Genomic DNA, 16,831 nt, shown 5'->3' on the forward strand with positions numbered 1-16,831 from the left:
CTGGTAGCATAGTGTCCAAGGCACTTGACTGCTAACCAGAAGGCTGGTGGTTCAAACCCACCAGCCACTCCTCAGAAGGAAGGTTGGGCAATCTACTTCTATAGGGATACCACCTCGGAAACCCAAAGAGGGGTCGCTATGAGTCGAGTCTGACTCAACAGCACTTAACAACAATTTTGAAGGAGAAAGATGGGGAATGCTCCAACATTTACAAGTTAGATTTCCCATCAACCCAGTGAACTTGGAACAAGAGTCATTATTAGATTGACTGAAAACATATTTGAATAATATATTTTTGCAATCTGATATTGTAGGCTGAGCATCTGACAATTAGTTTATATACATTGATTTTCTTCTCCCTCTCACACTTTGTTCCTTCCTTAGTATCGTCCTGCAGTCCATCTTAGCCCTAATTATTACTGACTTTCTGGCTGCCTCGCTCAAATTACTTGGAGTATGGTGTTAATTGAGCAGTGGCTCCCAGGTTTAGTTCACCCACTCGCCAGAACATTTTGAACAGAAAACAAACAAACAAACAACAACAACAAAAAAAAAAACCTTACAATGACCACAGCTGACCCTTCTCCATAAATTACATGCTCCCCAAATAGGCATTGATTGGTCAAAGAGAATTTGACAAGATAGCTTGATGCATTACAATAACTAAGAGATATGTCTCAATGAGCTTAAATTAGTCCCACCAGCAACAGATATTAATAGAGAAACAACAGTTCTTGACATGGTATTCAGAGAAAAACATGGATCATAAGTTTCAGAAATGATGACTTCTTAATGTAAGAGGAGATAATGGTGCTTTACCCCTTAATAGTCATGGTAATAATTGAAATGAAATTTACTGTTGTGGATTGTGCTAATCAAAGTTTGAGGCTTTTCAGCAGGTTTGTGCTTACTTACCACTCCCACCTTTCTGCTTCCAGAGCTTTCTTTCTCCTAGAGACTCCCCTCCAGGTGGTCTAGGGGGGAGGGTCTGCCACAGAGGTGCTCACTGAACCCAACCAATGAGAGTGTTGCTTCCCTTCACCGTAGTAATTGGCTCAAGGATGGCCACAAGGATAAGGGCACTGACTAGACAGTACAGTGAGGAACATACACTAGAATCTCTACTTCTAAATATGATGTAAACCTAGAATGGGCAGTTGCTATTTTTCTCTGTGTGGGAACTTATTTTAAACATGGAGACTTCTTGGAGCGTGTGGATGTAGCCTAAACAAAGTTTTATAACCTCTAGATATTCTAGGTATTTTAGCCCATATAATTCTCCTGCTCCAACTTTTTCCTTAAATTATTTTGAGTTGAGCTTCTGTTACTTGCTTTCAAAAATGACCTGTAAATACAGAAATCACTTAGCTCAGAGAATAGCTGTAATCTGTAAAGGAAAAATTTATTCTTAAAAGTGATTCAAAATATTTGTAGCAAAAGAGCTGTTCCTGGTAATAGAACATTCTTAATAAATATAATCACTAACCCTACCCCTCAGCAGCACAGATAACCTTGTTTGCTTGTGAAGGATTCCAGGAGGGACCATTCTGTAGGAATAGAATGGAGTTTTCTCTGCTCTTCTGCAAGTTTTGTAATTTCTGAAAACAAGAATTATTTCCATGAAGAAGGCTGCAGTGAATTCATAATGGTTTTCATAGAAGATAATAACTATGGATCAATTTATAGATGTAACAAGAAGAAACTTTTTTTTCTGTTAAAACATGATGAATTGTTAAGTCACATAATGTTATATAAAAGTACATTAAGTCTGGATAATGAACAGCTACATTATTCCCCCAAAGATGTCGCCAATGCTGCTCTCCATTCTTTGACCTGAAAGAGATGGTATTCAATTCATTAACTGGTCTTGTTGGCTGAATGATTGCCTGAAACCAACAGATGCCAATTGATCACTGTCTTGGTTCTCTAGTACTGCCACAACAAAAATACCACAAGTGGATTGTTTTATCAGAAATTTATTCTCTTACCGTTTGGGAGGCTAGAAGTCTTAATTCAGAGTGCTGGCTCTAGAGGCTGGGTGGAGGGCCCTCAACCTTGAATTTCGTCATTGCCTCTCAGGCCCACTACAACAAGCTAGAGGTTTCTCCTGATGGCTCCTCCTCAGCAGCTGGCTGCTGAGCCTGACAAATTCAAGATTGGCAGGTAAAATGGAATAATCCCAAGATTGGTAGGCAACACAGCAGGCCACTGGTTCAAGTTCAGGAACTGGAGATGAAGACTGAACCAAATGCAGGATCCTTTCTATGCATACTGGAAGCAGCCACACCTGGAAAATTACTCTCCTTCAACTGATTATCTGCTCACAGCAGATTCTGCTATGGAGGTGATTATACCACATTCAATCTCATCATGGGAAATAACTACACCCAGATGCCAAGCCATTCAAAATCATGGCCCAGCCAACTTGACACACAACCTTAACTACCACAATTACCAAAGCCCTATTTCTTGTTCCTGGATATAAGATACCAGAAAAACAAAACGAACTGCCATCAAGTCAATTTTGACTCATAGCAACCCCCTTTGGGTTTCTGAGGTGGTATCACTATGGAAGTAGATTGCCCATTCTTCCTTCCATGGAGTGGCTGGTGGGTTTGAACTGCCAGCCTTCTGGTTAGCAGTCAAATGCCTTAGGCACTATGCCACCAGAGCTCCTTGGATATAGGATAGGTGACATAGGTGACTTTATTTTGGATTTAAAGGCAGGACCTTTTTTATTTTTGCAGATTCTATATTATTCTTTTTCTTTTCTTTTCTTTTCTTTTCTTTTTTTATTGTGCTGTAGGTGCAAATTTAGGAGCTCTGGTAGCATAGTGCCTAAGGCACTTGACTGCTAACCAGAAGACTGGAGGTTCAAACCCACCCACCACTTCTCGGAAGGAAGGTTGTGCAATCTACTTCCATAGTGAAACAGCCTTGGAAACTCAAGGAGGGGTCACTATATGTAGGGTCTGACTTGACGGCACATAACAACAACAACAGGTGCAAATTTGCAGAGCAGAATTTGTTTTGCATTCAACAGTTCGTGTACCTTTTGTTTCACTCCCCAATTACCATCCTCAACCCTAACACACTCTCCTCCTCTCCCTTTCCAGTGACCCCCCTCATCCCTGTGCCCTTCTTAGTTATGCACTCCTGTCTGTCCAGCTTTTCCTCCATGTCAATGTTGCCCCTCTGGTGCCCCATTGCCGATTGCTCCAAGGGATGTATCTCCATAGAGTAGGTGGGTGCATGGCCCTGGGTTGGGTATTCTGCATGTAAGTCTTACTACTGTTGGGCTGAGAGCCAGCCCTTGGGGTGAGGTTTATCCCAGGCCTGAAGTGTATCCCAGGGCCATAATCTTGAGGATCCCACCAGACTCCATCTGTCCAGTAATTCTGGTCATTCTTGTGTTTTTGAAATTTGTTCTATGTTTTTCCTCCCACTCTATCTAGAATCTCCAGTTTTGATCCCTTCCCAAGTGATTGGCCTTGGTAGCCGGGCACTATCTATTTCTTCTGGTCTTGAGGTCCATCATGACCTATGGCTGATTGTTTCCAAATGTTCTTGGTTTTCTTCACTCTTCTTTACTTCCAATTATAAGAGATCGTTAGCTGCATCTTAGATGGCTGCTCGAAATAAAGGCAGAATCTTGATAGGAAACTAACTAAATCTTGAGTGTTAGAAAACTAATATATTTATCTTGCACTCTTTTTTGGGGGTTAAAATTAAGAAGACATTCTGTCTGCTTAGGAGAAAATAAAAATTGTACTTTAAAATATAGTGCACTTAGTCCCTTTGACTTTTTTATTAGTTAGGGTATGGTATCAAGTAACAAAAGCTATGTTAGGCTAGCTTAAGTAAAAAGAAAGAACTCACTGGAAGGTTTAGAATTGCAAGGATGGACAACTAAAGTGCAAGAGGTACAAGAAAATGTGGGATCAAACAATTAGACCTCAGGAATATTTGGAACAAAAGAGGATAATTTGAATTTTATAAATATGTATTAATAATTGTATTTTTTTTCTTTGATGCATATCATTTATGTTAATAAATATATGTGTTAGTGAGGTGATCTGGTTATCTAGTGCTGCTCTGACAAGAATATACTGCAAATGGGATTGGGTTGAACAAACAGGAGTTTATTCTTACAATTTGGGAGGTTAGAAGTCCAAGTTCAAAGTACCAGGCTCTAGGGCCTGTGTGAAAGTCCCTCGACTTCGGGTTTCAGCTCTGCCCCCTGCTCCCAGCCCACTGCAGCTAGAGGCATGTCTTCACTTTGGCAGCTACTGACTGCTGAAGCTAACAAGCCCAAGGTCAACAAATAAAATGGCACAGTCCCTATGTTGCCAAACCACATGGCAGGCCATTAATTCAAGTCCATTGAAAGTCCCAAGGTCAACAGATCATGGCATGCTGCTGAACAATGACATGGCTACATGCAGGGTTCAAGCATGCCATAGGCTACTGACCATTCCCAAAGACTTCTGCTTATATACAGGGTTATTGTTGTTACGTGCCATTGAGTCAGATCCAACTTATAGTGACCCCTCTGTGGGTTTCCAAGGCAGTATCACTACAGAAGTAGATTGCCCAACCTTCCTTCCTCCCAAGGAGTGGCTGGTGGGTTTGAACCGCCAGCCTGCTGGCTAGCAGTCAAGTGCCTTATGCACTATGCTACCAGATCTCCTATATACAGGAAGCAGACCATATCCCTAAGGCAGCTACTCAGCTGCTCACAGTAGATTCTACCATGGAGTTGATTACCAGTCTCATCATGGGGAATACTACATCCAGCTGCCCAGCCACTTAACCAGGCCCAGCCAAGTTGACACACAAACTTAACTACCACATGAGGGTAGGCTAACTTTAGCAACAAACAGAATCAAAGTGTCTAATAGTTTAAATAAAAGAGAAGTTAATTTCATTTTATGTGACAGAAGTAAAAGGATAACTAAGTTTGTGAGACAGCCTCCTCTACATACTCATTCAGAGACCCAAACTGAAAGGGACTCTACCATCTCCAAAATATAGCTTTGAAGATCTTGAAGTCAGTTCTACTCCAACCACTCAACAGGGAGTAAGAGCATGGAAAAGTACCTTATGAGAGTTACCTTTAAGTGGCAAATACACCTTCTGGTATATTCTATTGGCTAAAAGTTAATTGTACTGGACACAGGTAATTGCAAGGATAGCTGAGATGTAGTTCCAGTTTGGGCAGCTAATTTTCTACAACAACTATGCACAATGGATGGAGAACCAAGAATTTTTAGTGGACAACTGGTCATCTCTACCATAATATTCTAATATAGGATCATTCTTGAATTCCTGAGATGAACTCCAATAGGAAATAATGTTATTATATGTGTAAATAGGCATTAATATTAATAAATAAATAAAATTATACTTTTAAATCTGTTAAATATTTTATATTTTATTATCATTGTAATTTTGGCTTTATATAAAAGAACCTGTGAAGCTCTGGAAAAGTGTAAAAATTATCAATTTCTTTGAGTTTTACAAAGATTCACCCATGAAATATCTTTGCCTCAGTGCTTAAGAATATTTTTATAACAAAGATCTTAGATTTTTCTCTGTTCTTGTGCTATTTAGACTATTATCTTAGTTAATTTTGATTCCTCTTGTTTTATTTTAAAAATAATTATATCATTCTTTGAATTGTGTCATTATTTTCTTATTCTGTAATTATTTAAATTTACTTAAGTTTTCACTCTACCTTATTCCTATTTTTTCTTTATTCTCTCCTTTTGCTTTTATTTGAAATAATTTGTTGTTCTCTCTATAAACATCACATTTCATGTTTAATCAATTTTAATTGAGGAGGTTACTAATAATTTCATTACTATGAATTTTCCTCTGAGTATATCCTTGGCTATGTCTCATAAGTTTGAAATGAATTATTCTTTTTATTATCATCTTCAAGTTTTTCTGTATTTTACTTTTGATTCATCTTTGACACATTATTTAGTAGACAGTTAAACATTTCTTCACTCTTTTAAATGTTCTATTGCTTGTGGTCAGAGAATAGAGTTTGTGCTATTGCTACTTTGGAAAAATGTATTGTCATTTTCTCTATGGCATTTCAGAAAAAGATGGAGACTTTCTTTTTAATGTATATTAGATTATCCTTACATCAGAGCTACTATTATGTTATTTATTCCTTTATAAATCTGATTATTTTATATCTTTTAAATGGTTTCTATATTAAGAAAAAGGGATAAAAATAAAATACACTATTTTATTCTGTTCAAGATCCCAGGGTAGTGCAAATGGTTTGTGTTCCACTCTAACCAAAAAGTTGGAAGTTTAAACCGACCCAGTAGCACAACAGAATGAAGGTCTATGATCTTATTCCATAAAGATTATAGCCAATAAAATCCTTGGAACTAATTTCTACTCTGCAATGTGAAGTTGTCATGAGTTGAAATCAATAACAATTGGTATGTGGGTACTTTGTTAATATTAGTAATTTTTATATTTGTTGATTGTTGTTGTTATGTGCCATCAAGTCGGACCAGACTCATAGCGACCCCTCCTTGGGTTTCCGAGGCAGTATCACTACTGAAGTAGATTGCCTCATCTTCCTTCCGAATTTGTTGATTACCTACCATATAAATGACACCTATGTGTTCATAGCGGTAGCATAGTGCCTAAGGCACTTGACTGCTAACCAGAAGGCTGGGGGTTCAAACCCACCAGCCACTCCTCGGAAGGAAGGTTGGGCAATCCTACTTCCGTAGTGATACTGCCTTGGTAACCCAAGGAGGGGTCGCTATGAGTTGGGGCCAACTCGATGGCAAATAACAACAACATATGTTCATAGCAGCTATATGTCATGATTGAAAATCTATCATTTTAAATGCTATTCTTTGATAGATCATAGTATTCAGTTTGTAGTATGATCTTTGTACCATTCACTATTTTAGTGTTCAGCATATCTTTGCTATTTTTACTTTTTGCATGTTTTTAGTACGGTAAAATAAATTTCTCTTAAGTTCCAACCTAAACAGCAATCTTTCACAAAAGTTCCTATAATATATTTTTTAGTAAACACATAAACACAAAATTACATGATCATCATGAGACATAAGAAATTATATACAAATGTGCAAAGCATAAGGAGCTCTGGTGGTGTAGTGATTAAGGCAATAGGCTGCTAACCAAAAGGTCTGTGGTTCTCAATCCACCAGCCATTCCACTGCAGAAAGATGAGGCAATCTGTTTCCATAGAGATTTATAGCCTTAGAAACCCATCAAGGTCACTATGAGTCAGAATTGATTTGATGGTAGTGAGTTTGGTTTTAGTGCAGAACATGGATGGGGATGTGGAAAATTAAAGTGGTTTCATTAAGGCATAAAAGGAAGCTTTGATATATTTTATTAAATGTTGGGATATTATCTTTATAGTAAAAGAAAAATAGTTGGAATTAAGGCATTGAAATTTCACATGGCCTGTCAAGTTCATTTGTGTTATAAATGTGTGATATATATACTTAGATGAACGGGATAATTGGCTGAAGCAATTCCAATTAATGGTAATGGATCAACATCTGGTGTCGATTTCCCCTCATCACTCTCTTAGTGTGACCTCTTTTTATCAGAACACCTTACAGGAGCCCATTATGGTCTCAGATGTCTTAGTGAAACCAAAAGACAGCTGGAGAAAGAATAGTATGGTAGGAAGGTTTAAAAAAATGGTTTCCAATGATCCCCACAGACAGTTTTTCAGGCCCTTGTGTAATTCCCTCCCTTTGTGTGTGGACTGCCACTACTGACTCATTTCCAAGAATAGGAAGTGGAAAAAGTGATGAGCTGTCACTTTCATTTCTGCCTCTCTTCTTCACTCTGATGAAACCAGCGTCTGTGCTGTAAGCTGCCCAATGAAGAGGCCCATGTGGCAAGTAGTTGAGGGAGACCTCTAATCAACAGCTCCTGAAAAACTGAGACGTTCAGTCCAAAGACCCACATGAGAAAATGATTGATGCCAACAACCACTAGAGTGAGCTTGAGAATGCTTCCATCCTCAGCTGAGCCTTAAGTTGACAGCAGTCTTCTGCAAAACCAAGATCCATAACTACTGGCTAAATTGCACTGGATTATAACCAAAACAAATAAAAATCCATTGCTAACAAACAGATTTTGACTCATGGAAACCCTAAAAATGATATGATGATATATCTGTGTGGTTATAAGCCACTAAAAAAAATAAAATAAAACTCTTGAGATTCTCTCTTGGTGGAAGGATGATACTGCTAGCAAGCTGAAGTTCACAATTAAAGTAATTAAAAGACATTTTCTCATGTTATTGCTTTCTATATTCATATACATTTTTGTTTAAATCATCCTACTTTTGGAAGAAGAAAAATTACTATTACACAATTTATTCACAGAGAAGAATTCCAGGGCAGACTAAAATTATTCACTTACAACTATATAACAACCTATGCTTCTGTGACATCTGAGCCTAAAATACCTTCAACAAATCTTTGACCTTTCCTCGTATATTGATTGTGTTACTACTGGAAGAACTTGGGCCAGTTATGATAGAAGTTTAAAAGCAAGTTTAAGATCTGACATTAACTCTTGGCTCTAAGTATCTGGTTGGGAAGAACAAACATGAATAAATAACCACAGTCTGAATAAACCTTTGTGTGTTAGGAAGCTGAGGACATGGAGGATAGAGTATGTGTACAGATAAATAAGACACACTCCTGGTCTTGAGGGATTGATAAATGTTTTTGAGAGTGAGATTGTTGTTGTTAGGTGCCACTGAGTCAGCTCCAACTCACACTGACCCTATGTACAACAGAACAAAACACTGCCTGGTCTTATGCCAGCCTCACAATACTTGCTGTACCTGAGCCTGTTGTTGCGGCCACTGTGTCAATCCATCTTGTTGAGGGTCTTCCCCTTTTTTGCTGACCTTCCACTTTTTCAAGTATGATATCCTTTTCCAGGGAATGGTCCCTTCTGACAACCTGACCAAAGCAGGTCACATGAAGTCTGGCCATTCTCACTTCCAAGGAGCATTCCAGGTGCACTTCCTCAAGGACAGATTTGTTATTTCCTCCAGCACCCCATGGTATTTTCAGTATTCTTTGCTAACACCACAACTCAAAAGCATCAACTCTTCTTTGGTCTTCCTTATGCATTGTCCAACTTTCACATGCATGTGATAAGGTTGAAAACACTATGACTTGGGTTAGGTGCACTTGGACTTCAAAGAGACATCTTTGCTCTTCAGCACTTTGAAGAGGTCTTTTGTAGCAGATTTGTCCAATGTAATACAACTTCTGATTTCTTGATTGCTGCTTCCATTGATGTTGATTGTAGAACCAAACAATATGAAATCTTTGACAATTTCAATCTTTTCTCCATTTATCTTGATGCTGTTTATTGGGCCAGTTGTCAGGATTTTTGTTTTCTTTATGTTGAGGTGTAATCCATACTGCAGACTATAGCTTTTAATCTTCATCAGGAAGTGCTTCAAGTCATTTTCACTTTCAGCAAGGAAAATTGTGTCATCTGCAGATTGTTAATGAGTCTTCCTCCACTCATGATGCCACATTCTTCATGTAGTCCGGCTTCCAGTATCATTTGCTCAGCATAGAGATTGAATAAGTATGGTGAAAGGATACAATCCTGATGCACTCTCTTTCTGATTTTGAACCATGCAGTATTCCCTTGTTCTGTTCAAATGACAGCCTCCAGTTCTACATATAAGTTCTCTTGAGCACAATTAAATGTTCTGGAATTCCCATTCTTCTCGATGTTATCCATAATTTTTTATGATCCACATGGTCTAATGCTTTGGCATACTCAATAAAACACAAGTAAACATCTTTCTGGTGTTCTTCGCTTTTAGCCAAGATCCCTGACATCAGCAATACTATCCCTCATTCCACGTACTCTTCTGAATTCAGCTTGCACTTCTGAAAGTTCCCTGTCAGTATAGTGGTGCAATCATTTTTGAATTACCTTCAGCAAGACTTTACTTGTGTGATATTAATGATATTATCCAATAATTTTCACATTCTGTGGGATCACCTTTCTTTGAAATGGGCACAAATATGGATTTCTTGCAGTCAGTTGGCCAGGTAGCTGCTTTCCAAATTTCTTGGCATAGACAAGTAAGTGCCTCCAGTGCACCATCCATTTGTTGAAACATCTCAGTGGGTATTTCATCAATTCCTGGAGCCTTGATTTTTTGCCACTTCCTTCAGTGAAGCTTCAACTTCTTCCTTCAATACCATCAGTTCTTGATCATATGCCACTTCCTGAACTGGGTAAACATTGACCAACTCTTTATGGTACAGTGACTCTGTGTATTCCTTCCATCTTTATTTTTCCTACATCATTCAATATTTTGCCCATAGAATCTTTCAGTATTGCAACTTGAGGCTTGGATTTTTTTCTTCAGTTCTTTCCTCTTGAGAAATGCTGAATATGTTCTTTCCTTTTGTTCTAACACCATGTCTTTACACATTTCATTATAATAATTGACTTTTTACATGTACTTATAAATTTATTTCAACATTTCATGTTGCTTATATATGCCTTATATGATTCTTTGAATCATTGGAACATCTTATTGTTTCCCTATTAATTAGTTAATGAGACATTTGACAGTTCATTTTATATTTACACAAGAGTCATAATTTTACCTCATCCTGACCCATAATTATCCTTTAATACTTATGGTAGAACCCAATAACCCACTTCATTGACTGGATTCCAACTCATAACTACCCAGTAGGACAGAATATTACTGCCCCATAGGTTTATCAAGGTTGTAAATCTTTATGGAAGCAGATAGCCTCATCTTTGTCAGAGTGACTGGTGAGTTTGAACCACTGATCTTTTTGGTTAGCAGCTAAATGTTTTAACAACTGTGCCACCAGAAACCCTTCTGGTATAAAAGAAAATATAAATGTGAAACATTGAAAGGTAGACATGGCCCAATGACAAATGCAGGGGTTAAGAGAGGAAAAAGAACAATGGTGTTGAATTTTCCACTGAGATGCCTGGGTGGATGACTTATCATAAACAGAAATAGAAAAGTCATTATGAAGAGATATTTAAGTATTATAATGTTGGCATAAAGGTTAAGCACTTGGCTATTAATCAAAATGTTGGCAGTTCGAACTCACTCAGCAGCTCTGTGGGAGAAAAGACCTGGCAATCTGTTCCTATAGGAATTATATCCTAGAAAACTCTGGGGCAGTTCTACTCTGTCACATGGGAGTACTATGAGTCAGAATTGACTCAAAGACATCCAATAGCAACACCAGTAGGGAGAAAAGGGGCATTCTTTCTTTTACAACTATACTGTTTGAAAGGAGGTTATAACATCATGATAAGAATGTCCATCACATTGAGGAAGAAGACATAGAGAGGTACATGAGAGGTGCAGACAACAAAGATAAACATTGTTGCATGTACAGTACTGTGTTGTCAGTGATGGGAAGCATTGATATATGGGTAGATAGATGGGTGGACAGGCTGAATGACCAGGTATGTTTAGGCAGGGGACAGTGTGTCCATGACCATGTATAGGGTTCACAGACAATGTTTCTACATGTGTATTTGTATCTGCTATAAGAATGTCCAAGTATATAGTAGAGCTGACAAGAGATAAGGTTGTGGTGGTTTCTTGGCCACAGCCAGCTACTCAGAGGGAGCGAGTAGTTGGACCTGTGCTCTCAGGACCATGATCTCAGAAGACATCAAGCTCCATTGAGATAGCATACTACAAAAACACATTGTTCCAAATCCTCCTTTTGTGAGTAGCAACTGAGATCTTAAAAGCTTGCAAGCAGCCATCTAGATGCAACAATGGGTCTCTCCACATCCAGAACAAAGAAGAATGCAGAAAACCAAAGACACATAGAAACAATTAGTCCAAGGGACTGGTAGACCATGCTATCCTCAGCCTATATGATTGTGAATGCAAAAGAACTAGATGGTGCCCAGCTACTACTGACAATCACCTGGAGGGGGATCTGTGCCGGAGATTGTGGATAGAGTAGGAGAACAATGAGGAACAAAACTCAAAGGCATTAAAAAAGGGCCAGTTTCGCTGGTCTGCTAGAGTCTGGTGAGACCCCTGAGACTATGGCCCCTACTTACCCTTCAGGTCTGGAGTTGAACTCATTCCTATGGCTTCCAGCCAAACAATAGACAGGCATATGGGGTGAACATTTACATCAAGTAGATACACTCCTTGAAGTGATCAACTATGGGAGAACAGAAAGGCAGTATTTGCACAGGGAGACAGGTGGGGGAGTAGTGTATAGGAGGTAAGGACACAAGGAAGCGGTAACTAAGGGGAGGAAGTGAGAAGAGAGCTGTTACATTGTGGGGAATTGCTGTCAATGTCATGAGACAAAATGTATGAACTGCTGTATGGGAAATGAATTTGCTCTGTAAACTTTCACCCAAATCATAGTAACAATAATAATAACAACAATATCCGGCAGGTCTTTGGAAATTATTGTTTCTTTTGGGAGCTCTCATGAAAGGTCAAGTCTTGAGATATCAATTTGAGAGTTGTTTATTTTCTTGGCCCTTAGTGCATGTCTTAGTCATCCAGTGCTGCTATAACAGAAATAGCACTAGTGGGTGGCTTTACAAGCAGAAGTTTATTTGCTCATGCTTTAGGAAGCTAGAAGTTCAAATTCAGGGCATCAGTTCCAGGGGAAATTTCTTTCTCTGCCAGCTCTAAGGGAAGGTCTCCTTTTGTGTTAGACTGGGTTCTCTAGAGAAACAAAACCAGGAAAGCTTATATATAGGTATATATAGAGAAATTTATCTCAGGAAAATGGCTCATACACTTATAGAAGCTGGCAAGTCCAAAGTTCCTGGATCAAACATCAAGCTGGAGGCTTTTCCCAACTCTTGCAGCTGCAGGGCCTGGGGAGCTCAAGGCTGGCAGGCAGTACACCAGCTGTTGACTCCAATGAATGATGAGTCCAAGATATCAAGGCCGAATGGTGGATTGTTCACTCACAGACAGTTGTAGGAAGCACAACAGAGTCCTGATCCACAGAAGAATGTCTCTTTACCCAGGATGTCCATAAACATACTGGAAGCAGGCCATACCCCTAGGGAAACTCCCTTTCAATAGATTGGCTGCTCAAAACATAATCATCTGATCCCATCATGGGAATAACCACATCACAACAGCTTAAACCACACAGAACTGTGGTCCAACCAAGTTGACACACAGCTCCAACTATCACAGTCCACCTCTTGTCAAGTTGGCAGTTGTACACATCTTCTTAACCATATGTAATCTCTAAATAAGGACAAATATAAAGTCATATTCGTGCCTAACATGATACGCTAACACACATACAACCAAAACGCATTAACCTTATTTACATTTCACAGTTCATAATAGAAGGAAACAAAAATATTTGATGCACATACACAATGAAGAAATATAACAATCACAGTCCTTGTTTCTGCAGCTGATCACATGGTTGTAGCTGATATTCAGAAGTACCTCTTCCACCACCCCACTCTATATTTCCCTTGCCCTCAGCAAGCACTTCAGCTGGTCATGGTTCTTTGCCTGGTGGGGTGACCTAAACCTTCATTCCTGAAGGATCTGGGCCATTAGAAGTCATATCAGAATTGGGTTGCTGTAATTTTCCATTGACTTTAATCACAGGGCATAGGAATACTAAGAGACGTCCTAAAGAATCTCCTGTATTCCAGACATATTCTTCTTTACCTCCATTATGTAAAGCCAATCCAATTTCCCCTTGGTAATCAGGATCTATCACATCAGATAGTACAGTAATGCCCTTCTTGTCTCTTGATCCAGAGGCATGAGTAAGCCAAAATGTCTGGGTGGCATTCTTAATTTCCAGTTCAATGCAATCTGTATTGTGTCTCCAGGTGGGAGTGTCCCTTCCTTTGGGACTAAGATTTCCAGACATGCAGAGCATAGGGTAGCAGGAACAGGAAGCAAACATTTTTTGAGTGGGTCACTAGGGGTAATAGTGAGTGGTACCACTCCCGTTTCCACACCTTGGTTCCTGGACCTGTGAATCCTGGCTATTGGAGAAACAGAACCATATATTGGATGCTGGTTTAGAGCATATACAGCCTCCTGAAGAACATTGCCCCAACCTTTCAAGGTATTGCCACCTAACTGGTGCCATAATTGTGTTTTCAGGAAGCCAGTCCATCGTTCTGTCAAGCCAGCTGCTTCAGGATGATGGGGAACATGGTAAGACCAGTGAATTCCATGAGCATAAGTCCATTGCCACACTTCATTTGCTGTGAAATGAGTCCCTTGATCAGAAGCAATGCTGGGTGGGATACCATGACGGTGGATAAGGCATTCTGTAAGTCCACGGATGGTAGTTTTGGCAGAAGCATTGCATGCAGGGAAGGTGAATCCATATCCAGAATAAGTATCTATTCCAGTAAGAACATGATGGGATCAGATGATTATGTTTTGAGCAGCCAATCTGTTGAAAGGGAGTTTCCCTAGGGGTGTGGCCTGCTTCCAGTATGTCTATGGACATCCTGGGAAAAGAGACCAAGTCACCTCTGCTTCCTATGCTCCTTGACTCTTCAAGTTCTGCTTCCTGGGTTCTTGGCCTCTTGTCCGCTCAGATCTCTTGGGCCAGGCTGGCCTCTGACTTGCTCTATCAAGTGTTAACAAAGTTCTTTAGCTCTACCAATAAGTGTTTAGAGGCACCTTACTCATCCAGGAAGTTTCCTGCCCCAAAGAAATCAACTTTCTCCCTTTGTGGGTCAGCTCCTAAGCTGTCTCATGCCAGTCTCCTGGTTCTGCTGCTGCCAATTCTCTGCCGCTGCTTCTTGACATCCATAATTTCACCAACAGTCTTTTCAAGGCAATCTAACCTTTTACTGTTTGTTGTTGTTAGGTGCCATTGAGTCCATTGCAACTATAGCAACCCCCTGTGAACAACAAAACAAAACACTGCCCAGTCCTGCACCATGCTCACAATTGTTGCTATGTTTGAGCCAATTGTTGCAGCCACTGTGTCAATCCATCATGTTGAGAGTCTTCCTCTTTTTTGCTCACCCTCTACTTTACCAAGCATGATGTCCTTCTCTAGGGACTAGTCCTTCCTGATAACATGTCCAAAGTACATGAAATGAAATCTCACCACCCTTGCTTCTAAGGAGCACATGGTTGTACTTCTTCCAAGACAGATTTGTTTATTCTTCTGGCAGTCTATAATATATTCAATATTCTTCACCAGCACAATAATTCAAATGCATCAGTTATTTCTCTCTGTTTTTCAGTCTTCTTTATTCATTATCCAGCTTTCACATGCATACAAGGTGATTGAAAATAACATGGCTTGGGTCAGTGCACCTTAGTTTTTAAAGTGATTTCTTTGCTCTTTAACACTTTAATGAGGTCTTTTGCAGCAGATTTGCCCAATGCAATATGTCATTATTTGATTTCTTGATTGCTGCTTTCATGGGCATTGTTTGTGGATCCAAGTAAAAGGAAATCCTTTACAATGTCAATCTTTTCTCCTTTCTCATAATGTTATTGGTCCAGTTGTGAGGATTTTGGTTTTATTTATGTTGACGGGTAATCCATACTGAAGACTGTAGTATTTGATCTTTATTAGTAAGTGCTTCAAGTCCTCTTCACTTTAAGCATGGAATGTTGTGTCATCTGTGTATTGCAGGATGCCAATGAGTCTTCCTCCAATCCTGATGTCATGTTCTTCTCCAAATAATCCAGCTTCTCAGATTATTTCCTCAGCATAAAGACTGAATGTACCTTAAAATTCTCCCAGCCTCTTTCACATTTTAGGTATCTATTAGAGCACCAACCCACTCCTGGTACTAAATTTTGTCTTAGTTCTCTAGTACTGATATAACAGAAATTCCACAGTGAATGGCTTTAACAAATAGAAATTTATTCTCTCACACTCAGGAAGCTAGAAGTCCAAATACAGTGTACTGGTTCTAAGGGAAGCTTTCTCTCTATTGTCATTGGGAGAAAGTCCCTGTCCCTGTCTCTTTTCAACATCTGTGGGTCTGATGTTCCTTGCAAATCTCCATGTTTCTTGTCATCAGTCTTACCCTGGATCTACAAGGTCCTCAATGTAGGAACCCTGGATCCAAAGGACATGTTTTGCTTCTGGCTCTTCTTTCTTGATGGTAGTGGGTTCTCTTCCTCTGTTCAGTTGTCTCTCCTTTTTCTTCTTATAAGGTAAAAGGTGATGCAGGCTACCCCACGAGGGAAGCTTCCCCTTACATCTGTTCAGGGCTGTGACCTGAGTAAGGTGTTTCATTGTACCCTAATACTTTTACAAGTGATTAGATGAACACATCAGATATGATTATAGCATTATGTAACTACCAAGTTACATCCTTACGTAACTGCCAAATCACTGAGAACCATGGCCCCATAAAGCTGATTTTGGGTGTATACAATTTAAACCATCACAGTGTATCATGGGAAGTATTTGTTTCTTAGCTTAGGTTTCATTTCGTAATAGGCTGTCACGAGCTTATAGACCATAAATATACCAGTTAAATATGGAATTGCAAAACTAGAGCTCAATCAAATTCAGAACTTGTTTTTAATGTGAACCTTTATATCTTTTATCTATGGACATATTATATTGCAGGTAGTATGATGGTGGCTTCCTTTTAGACACCAGGAGGGGTTAGGTAATTTATTCTTTGCATCTATGGCTGCATCTGCTTTTTGTTGTTGTTGTTGCATTTACTCATAAGATTTTTTAAAAGGCCTATTTATAATTGAGCTACATTGTGACCCATCTTTGTGCCTTTCATT

The sequence above is a fragment of the Orycteropus afer genome, unplaced genomic scaffold (genome assembly GCF_000298275.1).
Source record: "Orycteropus afer afer isolate SDZICR_OR568_19922 unplaced genomic scaffold, OryAfe1.0 scaffold00103, whole genome shotgun sequence".
In the NCBI taxonomy this organism is placed as follows: Eukaryota; Metazoa; Chordata; class Mammalia; order Tubulidentata; family Orycteropodidae; genus Orycteropus; species Orycteropus afer.